The following is a 15,284-nucleotide window of genomic DNA, read 5'->3' as shown; positions in this document are numbered from 1 at the left end:
TAAATTAGCCATTTAAAAAAAAAAACAACTGTTATTTGTAGCGACCAAACCACTTGGCAGAGTATATTTGTTAACTGATAAAGAATTTGCTTTTTCAGGAGAGTCAACAACGGACAGAAGGAGAATTCTGTGAATTTTGACAACAGTGCTTTCATGAAATTAAAACAAAACGTGTTATAATGAAAAATATAGCTTTGAATAAAACTTTACCTAATAACATGTTGTAAGACCAGTGAAACAACATTTCAGAAAATCATGTTGAGTTCAATCAAGTCCAACAGTATTTGGAAAATATCGCTACATTATAACCTCTCACCTACTTGTGCTCTACTTTATTGCTTTCGCTATCATTTTTGGCACATGTTATTTTGTGCTTATTTCCTAGTAGTCCTTTTCTTCATGCTGAATACTATCACTCTTGCCGCTGCAGCAGCCCAGTCCCCCCACAGGGATCAATACATTTTTATAGGATCTCATGTTGTGTTTGGATATTTGATTCAAAACCAAACACAGAGCAGAACCAGAGAGTAGAAGCTGGGGTTTCCATCACTTTGAATTCAGCAGCCTCTCCTGTGATAAAGACCGTTGATCCTTCTGAGCCGAACCTTCCCCGTCAACTCACACCGAAGTTGTGCCATCAGTGCTTGGCTTTGATCACTTCGTCGGCAGATATATGCCTCGCTTGCAAAAGGCAAATGTGGGAAGGCTGAGAGACAGAAGGATCCGAAACCAGCATTTTCAGCAATTAGTAGAGTGTTCTGCATCATTAGCCTGGGTGAGTCTTAATAAAAGGGGATGTTATGAGTGGGCCAGGAGAGGTTATTTAAATGCAAAAGAGCACTCCACCTCATAAATCTGAGTTTGGAATAAATGTTTGATTCATAATCTTCTAGTAATGACTTTTCCATCGAAATAGGTGTCCTCGTCAGATTTCATCGAAATCGTGTTCACATAACGCTGCAAGGTCTTTAAGAAGAGTGACTTTAGACTTTAAGTAATTTTTTTAGAACCTGTCAAATGTAGATGGATATTCTGGTAATTTCAGCTTTTTCTCTGTGTTTTAACCTTCTGACCAATGTCCAACTCCTAGAGACGGGGCATCCGTCTAAATATTGATAGTACCTATATCAGTCCTTGAACTGGTATCAGATTAATAGTAGCACGATAGCATCGATACTTTGTTTCCATCCTCTGTACGCGAGTTCAGTATGTGGCTTACACTCAAAATAATGATGCTTCACTTTTTATAAACATGAAGCAATAATTTTAAAATACAACTGAAATATATAATATATAAGTTTCATTTAGGTAGTCTTAAGTCAGTGTTGCCCAGGCTCAGCCATATTTATGTTTTTAGCCACAAAACATCCATTTCACGCTGTACACTGGTCATAGTTCTTTAAAAATAAATCACCCTCATGTGCATCAAGTTATCTCGAGTCATTCTTGACCCAGGACTTCTATCTTTGGCACAGAGAAATGTGATTTTATGGCTTAATCTGCCTCACATACAGCAAGTTTCACTTAAATTGACATTAGACTGACGAGGCCATACTACCATATATGATGAGGTTTAAATATCCCCAGACCATGCAGGCTGTGCTTTCCTGGAGTCACAATGTACCATTAACCCCCCTGAAGAATTTTAAAATGAGATGCTACACCTTTGTGGTTTCACAAGCACACGACCAGGAACACATGTGCACATTTCCCATCAGTTCTTCTTTTGCATCTTTCTACAGCTGGGATTCAAGCATCTGGGCTGCCAGCCTGCTAAGTCACCACAGCTACATAGTCACAATTAACACAGCGGAAATTCTCACATCGTCACGTCAGAGAACGTCAGTGTTACCCAGCTGAGGACGCCTGCTGATGGAGTGCCTCTAATTACAAAGGAACCTTCCCTCACATGATGCACAAGATATGATGATCAATACCAAGTTGAAAGATAAGCGAACACCTCTGCCATACTGAAAAATCTAATGAAAGAATGGTAGCTTCTAAGACTGGAAAGTCCTAAATTATGTATGTCACATATAGTCCTGCAAACTCCATAATCCCCATTTTTAGATGGAACTGTAGAGGTGTTCATTTGCAGTAAAAAAAGAAAAAAAAAGGAAGATTTATAGCTACTCTTACCGTGACAATAGTGTTATAACATTTTACGAGGATTTGCAGGTGCTGTAAACCCCAGCAAAGTTTGGTGGTGCAGAAAGACAGCGCGGTGAAATGTACCACCGCTGACTGATTTGAATTGATGCAGAAAGCTAAAATGACATCCCACAGTGATGTTTTCGGAGCTTTAAAACAGTGCACAATTTTCAGTGCAGGCGGTATAAAGTTACTGATGTCATTAGCTCCCACATTCATATTCTGAATGCCTCACAGCCGGGCAATTACAGCGAAGCTTGACAAGAAGAAAGAGGAGAGGAGAAACACTAACTGCTGCTCATGGATTTATTTGCCAAAAAATAATAATAATAAAAAAAGTAAAAAATAAAAAAAATAAAAAATAATATATATATATATATATATATATATATATATATATATATATATATATATTCAAAGTGAAAATAAATAAATAAAAACCACCCATCTGATCTCTATCTACTCCGCAGTATGAGGCTCTGTCTGAAGCGCCAGCTTGGTGCGGCTCTATCCAGTGCAGGTGATATGGAGATCAAATGGCCTGCCAGCCAGCCAAGGCGACCTGTGGCAGCCAGCGCCACCCCCAGCCGCCTCTTGAAAGGAGACACAATCCCGATAAATGTATTCCTGTCAACATTGCTGCGATGCCTTTTTAATACAGCCCCCGGAGGATTCAGGGGAAGAACAGCCTGAGTCAAACTCCATTTCTCTGGGCTATAAGAGAGATGTGACAAGAGCCACATACAGGTCAGGGACAGTCAGTGACTGTATGGCAGCACTGTGGAGAACGGATAAAGGCTGTTAGAGCTTTTTGTTTTTCTGTGTGTGTGTGTGTGTTCTTTTTTAACCCCGGCTGTGTAAACCCAAACCGAGGCGAACTGAGGCGAGCTGCAGAATTCATCGGTTATTACAGCTTTTGAAAACAAGAATAAACTGGGCCAGCAGGGTGCATGAATGTGGAAAGAGCAATTTAGGGTGCAACCACACTTGGATCACAGTTGGGTAAATTCAGCGTGAGCAGGAGTAACTTTGTTGCATTCTGACGTGGTGTGCAAATGTCACACGCATATCGGCAATCCAGGTTCAGCCCAGGGACTCATTGCAAGCGCAGCAGCGTGACAGCTGTGCTGACCTTTCAGCTGGTTAAAGATTCAAACTATTTTATTTTGCTCACTGCAGTTCTAATGGAGTAACTGCGTCTTCCTCCTACTGTTTTATAGAGTTCTCTCCTGCGGCTGCTTTGGAAAACCATACATTCACAGCTGATATGCACCACAGGCCGCAATTCAAAGTGTCGACCGTCGTTGACTCACATTTAAAAAACATACAGTCTTGGTACACGGCTATGTGGTGATGTGGAAAATAGGGGAAAACTATGACACAAACAGAATATACACTTATAAAACACACCATAACTGCTTAAACATGATGCAAACAACAAGCTGAATAATGCAAGTGATTCAAGAAAATGAGAAGGCACATGATTTACTCTAAAAATGTAGCAACAACAGCTTTATTCTTACATTTGACTTATGCAGTCGTATAATAATTAATGTTATCGCCAGTCCTTGGCACAAAATTCAATATACACAATGCATCTGGATTATAGACCATATTAAATGTGAACTAAGCTAAAGGTTAAAGATTTAATTTATTTTCACAAAATAAATTGGGTAGAATTCCACATTTGAACCTTAAATTGTGTTATTTGCACGTTTTTTGCTGTTTTACGCATTCGCAAAAACGTTAATTTGAAGTCAGTTGTGTTGGTTTTGGACCGTACAGTTTGATGCCACAGTGTTGACGTCATGACGGACCACAAGCTTGCGTACTCCTAATGCTGGTCCCAAGCCTTTATAAATGGGGAGGGTTGAGTCATTTACCATAGAATTCTTGCTAAATTGAACATGAGGATCATTAATAAAATTTTCATCTCAGAACAAACATGGCCCGGGTAAACGATGACCACCACGGATGCTACAGGTTGCAAGTGGAAGCTGTGTTGCTTATTGGGTGAAGACAGAGGAAGGAGAGAGGGAGATGGCATGTTGGAAAGCAGTGAGCGAGAAGGAAAGATACATGTTCAGAGTTAGGAATAGTGGATATTTGGACGTACTGAAGGAGGACATGCAGACAGTTGGTGTTACACAAGAGGATGAAAAAGATGTGGCTCAGGAGTGGAACAAGAAGAATTATGAACCCTTGGTGGGTTAGAAGTTACCACACTGGAAGCAGGAGGTGGAGGGCAACGGTAAGCTAATGCCACAAAGCTTTGTTAATAAACTACATCCATGAACTGACCAAAAATAAAGCCCAGCTCAGTGACTCAGAGTGAGGCATAGTAGATGTCAATCAGCTGCCATGGTTATAGCGGACAAGCCCCAAATCCAGTGTCAAGCCTTCCTGTCATGTTCGGGTCAAATCTGGCTGATTTACAACTTAAAGCACTCATAAATATTGTGTTTTACATCTGATTGCCTCAAGGCCTTATGATATCATCCACACTATGCACCTGAACATATTCAATTCAATTCAATTTCTTTATTGTCCCACAAGGGGAAATTAGTTTAGCAGCAGGAGGATAAGAACAAACAGAACAATACTATAAAACAATAATAACAATAATAATGATAGAAAATTCAAGGACAGTTATTTGCCATTAAGGAGACAAGATGCAGTAGGGATAAAAGAGACCTGGAGTCTTTTAGTCCTCCTCGGAGGTACTCTAAAACGGCGGCCGGAAGGCAACAACCCAAACTCACTGTGAAGTGGATGGTTCACACAATTAATAATAGAATGAGCCTTTCTAAGCACATTTCTATTGTAAATGGCCAAAAGTCCATCTTGCCAGCGCCCTGAAATTTTGCTAGCAGTTTTTACCAGAAGTCCCAACCGATTCTTATTCTTCACCGTCAGGTTACCAAACCAGGCAGCGATACAAAAAGACATCACAGATTCGATAAAACTTCTATAAAACAAGGACAACATCTCAGATGAGACGTTAAAAGATCTCATTTTCCTTAAAAAGAACAGTCTTTGTTGAACTTTTTTAGTAGTGGCATCAGCATGAGATTCAAAACACAGTTTATGGTCAAGTACCACACCTAGATATTTATAACTCTCAACGATCCCAATATCGGCAGTTTTAATGATAGTGGGTGATGAGCTATAAGAGGACTTCCTAAAATCAATAATCATGTCTTTAGTTTTTGACACGTTAAGTGAAAGGAAGGACTCATCACACCAATTCACAAAATCATCTACAACCTGCCCATGGCCTGACTCGTCCCCCACTAGAAGACTGACGATCACTGTGTCGTCAGCAAACTTCAGGATGTGTCTGTTTGTGAAATTGCTGCGACACTCATTTGTGTACAGAATGAACAGAAGGGGAGAGAGGCAGCAACCCTGGGGTGATCCAGTACAGGAGGAGAGCACATCAGAAAAGACATGATTTACCCTCACACATTGTGACCTATTAGTCAGAAAGTCTGTCACCCAGCCGACCAGACTAGTGTCAAGCTTGAAATGATTGTAAAGCCTGTCAGCAAGTAAGAGGGGTTGAATTGTATTAAATGCAGATGAAAAATCAGCAAATAATAATCTTGCATGGGTGTGGGGGGCCTCAAGATGCTTATACAAGAGATGCAGGAGTGTGACAGCAGCATCCTCCACACCTCTCCCTGCTGTATAGGCAAACTGGAAGGGGTCAAGATGGTGTTCAACATGCATTAAAATCTCCTTCTTAATTATCTTCTCAAATGTCTTCATCACTAAAGAAGTCAGAGCCACAGGCCTAAAATCATTCAGTACCTTAGGAGAACTGCCCTTAGCAACAGGAACAATGATCGCATGTTTCCAAATTTTAGGTACAGTCTGTAGCTCTAAAGAAAGTGAGAAGATATAGTGAAAAATCCCACTCAGCTGATCAGCACAAGTTCTCAGTACCTGTCCACAGATGTTGTCAGGTCCAGGACTCTTGCTTTTGGTATGTCCAGGACTCTGGACAGTGATGATCACCTCTGTCATTGAATTTTGAGTGTTTTAATCAACCTTGTTACATCTGTGGTGTTCCTGCCCCCCACTGAATGAAAAACCCCCTGAATGGCCCACAGAACGACCACTGAACTGATCTGGTGGTGAAAAATGTTTGTTGTGCTAATTCAGGAGCTGGGGGGGGGGGTTGTTCGTTTCTTAAATTTCTTTTTTTTGCACCAGGCTGCTTTTGGTTGTTATAAAGTTTGATATTTTAAACATAGGAGCTGTTGATTGAGCCATATGTGGAGAGAACCTCAAGTAGCCACAAGAGGAGCTTCCATGTTGGCTCCATCTTTCAGCCTGTGACAAACTAGTTAGGCTTGAACTTACCACTTGTCCTTTAAACATATTTACAATTTATCACATGTTATTTCACAATTGGCCATAATACTTTAGTTTAGACATTGCTGGTGTAACTTTGCTCTACATACTAGTGATGGGACGTTCTGTATCGAGGCTTCGGAGCGTGTGTCGAGTAATGGAGGGGGCGTTTCCGCGAAGCGCGTATCGAGGCTTGCTTCATTTATGGGAGGAGCTGAAAATGATGACGTCCGAAGCCTCGCTGCCCGGCTGTACCACGTGACTGGTTCATGAAGTGGTTCGAACTTTGCCGCGAGATATGACAGCGATATAAACCCCTCAGACTTCAATCAAAAATGTGGGTGTTTGATGGAGAGTTGCGGTTAGTGAGAGTTTGGAGACCGTATGGAGGTTTATGAGAGTGAGGAGAGAAAGTCAGGAGAGAATGGAGCCAGCTAAGAAGAGGAGGATGTCCTCCCCTGTGCGGGAACATTTTGATCTTATTCCTCCCAACAAGGTATTTCTACAGAAGATGTATTTTCATGATACTGATGGTGCAATACAATTTATGTTGAGCTGTCTTGACTTTTGTACAAGGTGAAGTGTTTGCTATGTGCCAGGGAGCTGGGATATAACAGCAACACCTCATCCATGCTTAGGCACTACAGAGATTTGCATGAGAATAAGGGGTACACCGATTGTGGAGCAAGACCAGGTGAGCCATCAAATGCAATGATAATATAGCATGCAGTAATGTTACTAAATGATATAACAATATTATACAACTGTTATAAGTTACGTGTGTGATATTTATATTTGTGCTTTATCTTTATTGTCTTTCCTCAGGAGAACAATCTCAAATAGATGAAGACCTGGTCAGCATGGTGATTGAGGACTCCCAGCCATTTAGCATTGTGGAGGACAAAGGATTCAAAAGATTTGTTAAATCATTAAATCCTAGCTATGTTCTCCCCACTAAAAAGGTCGTAAAAGCAGTGAAAATTTAGTTTTTACAGAATAAAATGTGAACAGGCAGGACTGAGGCTCAAAGCCTCAGTGTGTAGCTGTCCATACCTCAACGTTACAAAAGCACAACCACTGTCCACACCCCAACCACACCTCACCTCACAGTAAATGATCATTTCCATTTCAAGCATTTCCAAATAATCATTTCCCATACTGCCACTATAAATATACACAGTATACTGCCATCACTACAATATACATGTTTTACACACTCCTTTTGTTGTTGACATTTACAGGCTGTGTGCAAAATGCCACACTCTTCAAATTCATGCCAGCTATTATTTTTACGTCCAGTAGGTGTCCTGCTAGAGCAAATGAAGCTTCATGAAGCTTCGCGTTGGGGTGAACCAATTGGATGAAAAGCTTCAGTGCTTCATGGGGCTTCATCTGCCCATCACTACTACATACTATCCTGGGTTTGTTTGTGGTCGCATCCTGTTACAGTTTACATCCATGCATATGCTTTTAAAGACAACACTACTGAACCATGAGGTGATTTGAGTTAACAGGTAAATTTCTGCTAAATTATATTAACTTATGTTGCTTTGGTCATTCTTACCTTTGGTTGTCACTTTGTTCAAGTCCTATATCCAAAACAGGTGTGTGGGAGGGGCCGACCCAGCACTTCCTGTTTATATAGAGTCATGAGGTCATTGACGGCATCACTGGGTACAACCAAAGAAGGGTTTTTCCTTTTGTATAGCATATTTTATTTTCTTTAAAGTATCCTTTTGAGTTGTACTGTACTTTTCAAACCATTTAACTGTAACGAGTCTGTCAGTTGGATGAATTCCTGTCTCTTTGTTTACATCGCAGTTTTTGGGCTAACCTATTTCTTAATTGTAGAGACTAATGAGGTTCAGGTGTGTGTAAAACTTTTTAAAACGTGAGTTTTTGACAACCAGGGTTGTTTTAAGAAATATAGTAATAAAGTACACTTAGAAGAAATGTGACCAGTCTGCTGATGCTGTCGACTTATCACTTTCTTTACCACTTGCTCTACACTCCCTCAAACAGCCCAAAAGTTTACTGCTTGATGTGAACTTAAATAAAACCACAAGAGCTTCTTATAACAATAAAACTGTCAGTTGCTTTAAGCTTCGTGTAAAAAAGTAGCCTGTGGGGATTTTCTGCTTTTTAGCAGTATTTTTGAGCTTTATTCATTCTTACTTATTATCTTATCTCAGCTGGAGTAATATATAACCACTGAAATGTGTACTTTATGGAATTAGTCAATTCCATTTTATTATACTCACCATTTCACTGGTTGTAGCATAGTCTTCATTACAGCTTAAGTATAGCAATATTTTTCTCTATGCTTACAAAAGATGAAAATGTATCCTGTTGCGTGGTGTTCAAAGTTCACCACGACCCCTCTTTATAGAGATAAAAAATGAAATCAATGTTTGGTCCTTTGCTACCACAGTCCACACCTTTTGATGCTCTCTGATACTTTTAGAACGTTAATTGTTTTAATTGAAAAACACCTCCATCGTTCAACAGCCCCTCTGAAGGTCCTTCACTTAGTGGCCGATAATCAAACGTTCTCAGTGTCGTGCCCTGATATTACAGTAGCGCAGCTTTCATGATGAGCCGCGCATCGATTTTACGTCCGGGAGGAAACAATAAGGAATTGATTAGAAAAGTCTCTTGGACCTTTTTTAAGTTCAGATAATCACGCTGGCTGCGTAACGGGGTCACGAGCTGGTTTGCAGGCTCTGGCTGGTTGCTGCATGTGAAGCATTTGTGAGGTTAGGTAACAGTGCAGATACTGACAGGGCAAAAGGTCATTCTTAACTTTTGGGGCAAGTACAGGTCAGATGCTCTCTCAGTTTCTCCTCTTCTCTGTCCCGGTCTGACTATGTTACACAACCTCAACATTTATCGACATCTGAAAGGTTATGTTTGAGAGCTGAATATTGAGCCTTCCAAACGGAGAAAAAAAGCAAGACAACGATGGAGGGAGATTTTTAAAAGTATTTTATAGCATAGAACAGCTTTGGTTCACATTTAACTCCAGAAAAATCACGTAACTGCTCTTTTAACTGTTTGGTGGCTGTAAAATGGTTTATATGAAATTTTAGCTGAGATTCAGAGGTTTCTGTGGATACTACCCATGTCAGGATTTATATTTCTGACCCGTGTTATAACCGATTAAACGCGATGTCCTCCCATCTTTCGGTGCGTGGGTGTTTAAGAGGTTAAGGGACGGGGAGTCATCTAGGGGAACCTGTTAGGGATGAGGGGAAGGACAAGAGAAAAGCAATCCTTAGAGAAACTGTCAGAACAAAACACTCAAACCTTAGTTTTACTAGACTTGAGATGCAGGGAAATTTAATACATTAAATTAGTAGTAGCAGAGAAGCATTCACCGAGGCAGGAGAGGTTAGTAGGGTTAACAGAGACGTAGAGCTGTGAATCATCTGCATAGAACTGGTAGGCGATTCCTTGAAATCCACTCAGTACGTGAGTCTGTCTTTAAAAAGGTCTTTTTCAATTAATTATTCATTTCAGGGCAATTAAAGGTTTAGAGGCCAGGTCGTTAATTCAACAAACCATTGGTGAATTTGAGTATCAGTTTTATTTCTGTTAATTAATGAATTCATTTATTTTCTAGTCATACTCTGAGTGATTATTTTCCATTGGTATTCCTTCAATAAACACTTCTTTTCTCCCCATTGGTCACTACTGCTGTGTTGGGTCAGACCCTTATTATAGCCTGCGATGATTACACCACATCAGGCTGACGATACGTCTGAAAAGGCTTTAAAACGCTTATTAGGCAGTCAAACACACAAGCATAAATGCACTTATGCAAACATACACACACATCTGCAGTGTCTGCCTGACCTGCTCTCTGGAGTGTTTGCTCTGTCTGAAATCAAAGTGGGCTGTTGGTGCAGCATCAGAGTCAGTAGAGATTAAAGTGGAATGCCAGGTTTGGTTCGCTGCCAGGGGGCTACTTTGGAGCAGCTAAGCAGTAGCAGTTTGTTGTTAGAGGCCTCTTCTTCATGGTGAATCACTGACAGTCTGTATCACTGGCTGCACCCAAAGATTTCTGGAAAGAACTTTGATTATTCTGTGTGGACAGCCTTCAGCAGACATATGCGGCAGCCAGAGGACCAATGGGAGTTACAAAAAGCTAAACATTTCCTTCATGTCACTTGATAATGTCATTTTTGTGGCAAAAAGGAACCACTAACCTTACTTGTTACTGTTTATACTCATCTATCAGGTTGGTCAAAGGCCTCTTAACTCCAAAGTTAGAGCACATGCTCACACTGGAGGACAGCTAAAGTAAGAACATCATCCTATGTCAGTTTTGCTTCTGAGATTTTCTTTATTTATTCAGCCTTACAAACATGAACACACACCCCGCACCTCAACTCACCAAACAAACACCCACCAGGGAAAAATAAATGTCTTTTTGTGGGGGCTTTTTAGCCCTTACTGACACAGGACAGCGGAGAGAAGATGGTAAAGCTGGGTGAGAGAGCAGAGGGAAGACATGCAGTAAATAGTCTTGGGGCAGATTTGAAATCAGGTCTCTGCAACAGCCTCGCAGCATATGAGCTGCCTGCTTAGCCCAGTGAGTTATACCGGCACCCAAAAATCCATTTCTAATGACACTCGTAGGCCATATACCACATCAGCTGTGTAGCTGCAGCACATGGACATATGTGCAGTTCTGCTGTGGCTTTTAACCATCAGTCACACTAACAACACGCGCTCCACCCATGAAATTCAGGCTTCTGTACAAGTTGGATGACTCCATCTGTTGTTCTCTCACTCAGCAATTCATACACTAGTCTGTTAGTACAATTAACCACGCAGCAGGCCGTATTATTAGTGGAAAACACATTAGAGAAGACCAGCTCCGTGACTGGAATCAGCTGAGGCACAGCCTAGTGCACAGCTAGTGGCCACAGAGGCTTCTCACATCAGGTTCCTCGTACGTTAAAGCATTTACATTGCTTTGGATGCTGATGCAGTTTTGAGACCTTCACTGCTTGTCACTGGTTTTTGACAGTAGTCTGGAGCCAGGAAATGAATGTGACCAGTATGTAAAAGATGTCTGTTTGCACAACGAGTTTGAGGGATGCTTAGCTTGTATTGATTGTTATTTACCGTATTTTCCGGACTATGATGCACACCGGATTAGAAGGCGCACTGTCGATGAACGGGTCTGTTTTCATACATACATACACTTTTGACTATTGACATAAGACCCTGAGTCATGGACAGGTGGAACCTGCAGAGACCACAGAATTACAGTCCTCGGTCTCCTTTTTAAAAGCAGGTTTGCTGTCCTTGAAATCTTCCACAAAATTTAAAGAGAGACATTTACTGAATTCATTTGTTCCCTGCATACTGATGCTGTTGTTATATATTTTATTATAGTTCAGGTACAGTTACAGTTTCCTTATAGCATATCTGGTCACAAAACAAGATGAGAGAAACTCTTTTTTTACTCTTCCAATTACCTGAATAGTTTTTCTATTCCTGGTGTTGCATGTTGTCAATGAGAGGGCTGCTTATGCATTCAGTCTGTGGTTGTGAGCCGAGCAGCTCCACTCACCTGCACCCCAGACTATATATTTGCAAGGCGACCCCGGTAAGAAGACAAGCTAAAGAAGCAGCTCGTTTAAGACAAAAGATGAAGTGAGAGGCTGAGCAAAGGTCCAGTTTATGAAAGAAGGTGATTATATTGAACTGTGACACATGCAAAGTTAGCATCTTAGGCCCACTGATCACCACTGCTTTATTTACTACAGGGATTCTTTAATCATGGAGGTAGAAAATCAGTAATTTCACATCCACTGTTTTTCTTCCAACTATCAAATTCAGGGTCAAGGGGAGCTGGAGCCTATCCTTAATAAAGACAAAAGCAACCATTCACATTCCCACCTGTGGCAGACAACCCACTATGACCAAGCACCTGGCAACAGCGAGAAGGAAAAACTCCTGTTGAACAGGAAGAAACCTCCAATGGAAGCAGGCTCAGGGAGGAGCAGCCATCTGCTGCGAACAGTTGGGGGGTGAGAGGAGGGCGACAGGACGAAAGACACATCTGTGGGTTGTGGGAGGAAGTCGGAAACCCAGCGAGAGCACAGGGAGACACGCGAGCTCCACACGTGGATCTTCTTGCTGTGAGGCAACGATGCTAACCGCTACACCACTGTGCCACAATGTTATGAATATAATTAACAATTTGACAAAAACAGTCAGCAAACACAGCATCAGGCCATCAGCCACGATGTTTTAGAGAGAGCAAAAAACGATTCTAGCTTTAGTGTGGGCGTGTGAATGACAATATAGCTGCACATTTCCCTCAGTTGCTTTTTTATCTTTTATTGCGCTGCTTCAGATTTGACAGCCTTTTTGTTTTGTTTGTTTGTTTGTTTGTTTGTTTGTTTGTTTGTTTGTTTGTTTGTTTGTTTGTTTGAGTTCTGCAGTGTCGCTGTCTGTAAGAAATCCTTGATAGCGTACAGCAACAGGCCTGCCACAAGTTATATTTCAGATAACATAATCAGTCTCATTGGGCTCTTTAGGTTTCAAAGCAGGAATAATGACGTACAGAAATTGCTTAATTAGGCGTATGATTGAGTATAAAACTGTAAATAAATTTTTATTTCTCCCCCTTAACACCGGAAGATAATTGGTTACCATTTTGTACAAATGAGTGTTCATTTAGGTAATGAGTTCTATGTCTAGGGAAGCTTTTACATTTGTCGTCGCTGAATAAAGCCCTCTCCTACTCTCACATTCAAGGCATTTTTCTGTTTCTCTGCCTGCCCCCAACAGGTTAACGCTGTGACTATAAACATGAACTCATTTTATTTCAAGTCAAGGCAACAAAATCGTCTTTTTATTCCACCGAAAATCTTAAAGAAATTGGACTTATTCTCTGGAGTTCAACTATCTGAGCTGTAATCAACATCCCTTCAAACCAAACATCCCACATCTCATTTCAACAAACGATGCGCTAACAAATAATACACAGGGTGCAAATGCATTTACATATAAATTAAAGCCTAGACCCAGCCATGGACGCAGAAATGCTGCGTTATGAGTCAATAATTTAGACTAATGACTGCAATAATAGCAGTGTTACTGTAAAACAATGTAAGTGGATGTCATTTGCATCTAGCATGTGTTCCTGACATCCCTGACAGACACCAGCATTAGTCTTTTGCTTTTTGTTTTTAACAGCTCGCAGAATCACGTTCAACAGACGAGATGAGAGCTCATCTCATTTTTCGAGCTTATTATTGATCCCATATTTGAAAGTGTTATGTGGGGGGCTTGATTTTCCTTTATTTTTATCCCGTCGGTGTTAGAAATGTTAGAAATGTGGTCGAGCTGCTTCTGATGTTCACACATCCCCCAAAATAAAATTGAAATAAGCTTGATTAGCCCAGAGTCACAGCTTTAAAAGTGTTTATTGCTTATACTGGTACACTTACTATTTATAGGGACTGATGGTAATAACTTTGCATTTCTAAATCACCCAACATTTATATGCAAATAATAGGTAATAAGCTTTAGATAAAACCCAAACCCTTAAATCCATCAGATGGAGTGCTGAGTTTTTAGCTAAACCTAGCAAGCCTTTTAAACCAGTTACCAACAGCCTAATAAATGCCTGTTATCAGGCTGTTGTAATAGGTCGATTGTACTAACAGGGACTAGAAAGAGAAACTATCCTTCTCTTCATTGGCTCTTTAAATTACAAAGTGCTGAATGATCAGGCTCCATCATACCGTAGAGATGTCGCAGCATCATACCGTCCCAGCACAGCACTGCTGTCTCAGTCTGCTTGCTTGTGGTTCCTAAAATTTCCAAAAGTAGAATCGGAGGCAAAGCCTTCAGCTATCAAACTCCTCTTCTGTGGAACCAGCTCCCAGTTTGGATTTGAGAGACAGTCACCATCTCTGCTCTTCAGACTTTTTGTTTAGATGAAGCTCATAGTTATTGTTTAATCAAGTAACCCTGAATCATCCCTTAATTATGCTGCTGAGGCTGCTGTGGCACTGAGCATTGTTCTTTTCATTCTTCGTGTTTATTAACTTTGGTCTTCACTCTCTCTTAATCCTATGTATTTTTCTCTCTGTGTGCTTCTTTTTTTTGTCTTTTCTTCCTTTTTCCTCTTCACCCTCCCTGAGCCTGGTTCTGCCGAGAAGGGAGTTTTTCCTCCCCACTGTCACCAAGTGCTTTCAGATGATTGTTGGGGTTTTCTCTTCGATATTGTAAAGTATTTACTTTATAATATAAAGCGCTTTGAGGCAACTCTAGGAATTGGTTCTATATAATTCTAAATATACATATTTATTTATTTATTTATTTTTCTTTTAAGCACGCTTCATCTGTTCACTCCAGGGGAGCCGTTCCTTTTTTTTTCTTTTTTTTTGGCCTTTAACTTGAGTTTTCGGTTCCCACTTGGGTTTTAAATAGCTTCTGTCAGCTGCATATAAAATTTGACAAGGTATAATTTTCTCACTGTTAAAATAATAAACTGTGCTTGTTTGTTTAAGCATTAGCTATTCCCTTGTTGTTTTTTTACGATCATCTTGATTAAATGCATGTGTCAAAGTGTAATTTTCTGCTCAGTTTAAAGCTATACTTCTGAGTTTACAGCTCAAATTTGTGATGTTTATTTTGTTTAGTTCTTTTAAAGCTTTTACAATTAATATACTTACATTAAGAATCATTCAGATTTTATTTATAAGGCCGTTACACATGCGTTCAGCAATATGGTGTGCATATAG

The sequence above is a fragment of the Aulonocara stuartgranti genome (assembly GCF_965226115.1).
Source record: "Aulonocara stuartgranti genome assembly, chromosome: 17".
NCBI classification, from domain to species: Eukaryota; Metazoa; Chordata; class Actinopteri; order Cichliformes; family Cichlidae; genus Aulonocara; species Aulonocara stuartgranti.
The sequence above is the reverse complement of the archived record's forward strand: the minus strand, read 5'-3'. Positions refer to the sequence as shown.